Source organism: Palaemon carinicauda, chromosome 27 (assembly GCF_036898095.1).
Source record: "Palaemon carinicauda isolate YSFRI2023 chromosome 27, ASM3689809v2, whole genome shotgun sequence".
In the NCBI taxonomy this organism is placed as follows: domain Eukaryota; kingdom Metazoa; phylum Arthropoda; class Malacostraca; order Decapoda; family Palaemonidae; genus Palaemon; species Palaemon carinicauda.
Window position 1 is genome coordinate 42,685,080 of NC_090751.1, and position 3,836 is coordinate 42,688,915.

The following is a 3,836-nucleotide window of genomic DNA, read 5'->3' on the forward strand; positions in this document are numbered from 1 at the left end:
AATCATAGTGTTGCCCCTACGGCAATTGCCTTTCTTGAAGACTACATAAATGTATATTTTATATATACTTTATATATACATATATGTATATGTATATATTATATATATATATATATATATATATATATATATATATATATATATATATATTATATATATATATATATATATATATATATATATATATATATATATGTGTGTGTGTGTGTGTGTGTGTATAAATACAGATACGCCAATATCATATATATGTAAAAATACACTTTTTTTACTCACATACACACACACACACACACACACACACATATATATATATATGTATATATATATATATATATATATATATATATATATATATATATATATATATATATATATATATATAATATGTGTATGTATGTATGTATGTATATATATGTATGTATATGTATATATATATATATATATATATATATATATATATATATATATATATATATATGTATATATGTATGCATGTATGTATGTATGTGTATGGATGTATATATATGTATGTATGTATATATATATATATATATATGTATATATATATATATATATATATATGTATATATATATATATATATATATATATATATATATATGTATGTGTATATATATATATATATATATATATGTATATATATATATATATATATATATATATATATATATATATATATATATATATGTATATATATATATATATATATATATATATATATATGTATATATATATATATATATATATATATATATATATATATATATATATATGTGTATATGTATATATATATATATATATATATATATATATATATATATATATATATATATATATATATATATATATATATATATTTATAGGCATACATACAATGCGATGATTTTACAAGCTGCTGTTGCTGACTGTCAGGAGAAGACTGGTATCAAGTTAATAAATCATTGATTTAACTTTTTAAGGGAAAATGATTGGCACTTTTACCTTCATTAGCAGCGAACTGCAAGAATAGGAGATTTCATGGATAAATAAAGACTAAATGTAGGTTTTAGGTTGGCCAGGGCACTAGCCACCCGATGAGATACTACTGCTAGAGTGTTATTGACTCTAATGACTGGCCAGACAGTACTACATTGGATCCTTCTCTCTGGTTACGGTTTTCCCTTTGTCTACACACACACACACATCGAATAGTCTGGCTTATTCTTTACATATTCTCCTCAGTCCTCATACACCTGACAACACTGAGATAACTAAACAATTATTCTTCACCCAAGGGGTTACTGCACTGTAATTGTCCATTGGCTACTTTCCTCTTGGTAAAGGTAGAAGAAACTCTTTAGCTATGGTAAGCAGCTCTTCTAGAAGGGCACTCCAAAATCAAACCATTGTTCTCTAGTCGTGAGTAGTGCCACTGTCTTGGGTTAGAGTTCTCTTGCTTGAGGGCACACTCGGGCAGACTCGGGCACACTGTTTTATCTTATTTCCCTTCCTCTTATTTTGTTAAAAGTTTTTATAGTTTATATGGGAGATCTTTATTTTCATGTTGTTACTCTTCTTTAAATATTTTATTTTTCCTTGTTTCTTTTCCTCATTGGGCTATTTTCCGTATTGAAGCCCTTGGGCTTATAGCATCATGCTTTTCCAACTAGGATTGTGGCTTAGCAAGTAATAATAATAATAATAATAATAATAATAATAATAATAATAAGACTGTGGGAAGGGTGTAAGTTATTCAGAAGATCTCAAGATTTGTCTCTTATAAAAAAAAAAAAAAAAATGGGCGAGATGATAACAAAAAATCTGGAGTTAAATCTATAAATCGTCATTATAAGAAATATTTCCCTAGTTTTCTTTGGTATTTATATAATTGATGTTCAGAATGTAAATAAAATTTCTATCTTCCGCACTAATAACTCTTCATCTTAGGACAGAAGAGAAAACATGAAATTTGATTTCGAAACGAATTAAAGATTATTTTTCCCTTCAGGTTTGAAAATACTTTACTGGCTCTTTTAATTAATTTCTTGTTTGGAGCCACCATGCTGTAAAAGGAATTTGTTTCCGCCCGATTAAACAAATAATATTTTTGAAAAGGACGCAGTATCAGGCTTCTCGTTAATTCGCCAGAAAAAAATCTGAGCAGCCAGGAATCTGATAGATTGTTCTGAACCTCAAAATTAGCCCCTGAGGACAATTTCTAACCTAGTTTCTTCGAATGTGTGTGATAGTGCGTAATTGTGCGCATATGTGTATAAAAACCGTTATCATTATTATCATTATTGTGATGATGACAATGATGATAGGGGCTAAAAAAATACGTAAACCATTTTAAACATCCAACAGCAGAATTCGCAAATACCCAAATTCCATGGCATCCATCCCATTTTAAAATAACTTGTGCTAAAATACATGGGGAAAAATGGTGGGATTTGTATGCTACTTGAATTGCAAGTGTTGTTGTATCCAGTGACGTTAGCATTCTGATAGCGTTATAAATGTTGTAGAGGTTGTGCTTTAAGTGCAAGTGGTGGTGTAGCAAGTGGTTAGCCCTCCGGAAGCATTGTAAATGTTGTAGAAGTTGTGCAGTAAGTGCATGTGGTGTTTTACACATTGATTTTAGCCTTCTGGGAGCATTTTAAACATTGTAGAGTCTGTCTGAGGAAAGAAATGCCAGTATTTTAGGCATTACGGAAGTGTAGTAAACGTTGTCCACGCTGGGCAGTGAGTACAGGAGGTGTTACAGCTAGTGTTTTTAGCCTTCTTGGAATGCTGTTTACGTTGTGCATTGAGTCTAAGAAAAGAACTGCCAGTGATTTCAGCCTTCTGGAAGCATTGTAAACGTTATAGGGGCTGTCTGAGCAAAGAACTAGAAGTGATTTTAGCCTTCAGGAAGTGTTGTAAACATTGTAGAGGCCGTTCAGTACGTGCAAGGGATGGTGTAGGCAATGATGTTAGTTATCTGGAAGCGTTGTAAACATTTTAGGGGCTGTGTAGTAATTGGAAGTATTTGGTGTAGCTAGTAATTTTAGCCTTGTGACAGCGTTGTAAAAATTATAGTTTGTCTGGGCAAAGAGCTGGCAATGTTGTTGAGGTTGTGCATCATGTGCATGTGGTGGTGTAGCCAGGGATTTTAGCATTCTGGTAGCATTCTAAATGTTTTAGAGGTTGGGCTGTAAGTGCATGTGGTGTTGTAGCCTGTGATTTAAGCCTTCTCGAATCATTGTAAATGTTATAGGGGCTGTACCATGAGTGCACATGATGTTGTAGCTATTGATTTTAGCCTTCTGGAAGAGTTGTACTGGCTGTTTGAGAAAAGAACTGCCAGTGATTTGAGCCTTCTGAAGCAATGTAAACGTTGAAGAGGCGGAACAGTGAGAACTAGTGGTATTCTAGATAATGATTTTAGCCTTCTGGAAGTGTTCTAAACATTGTATAGCCTACTGGGGAAAGAACAGACAGTGATTTGAGCCTTCTGGAAGCGTTATAAACGTTATAGAGGCTGTGTACTAAGTGCAAGTGGTTGCTCAGCCAGTGATTTTATCTTTCGGGAAGGGTTGTAAACGTTGTAGAGGCTGTCTGAGGAAAAAAACTGCTTGACATTTGAGCATTGTGGAAGCCTTTGTAAACGTTGTAAATGCTGTGCAGTGATAACATGTTGTGTTGTGGCCAGTTATTTGAGCCTTCAGGAAGCGTTGTAAACATTGTAGACGCTCTGCATTAAATGCAATTGGTGTTGTAAAAGTTATCTTAGTCTTCATGAAGCATTGTAAATGATGTAGAGATTGTCTGTGGAAAGAACTGCCAATGATTTGAGCTT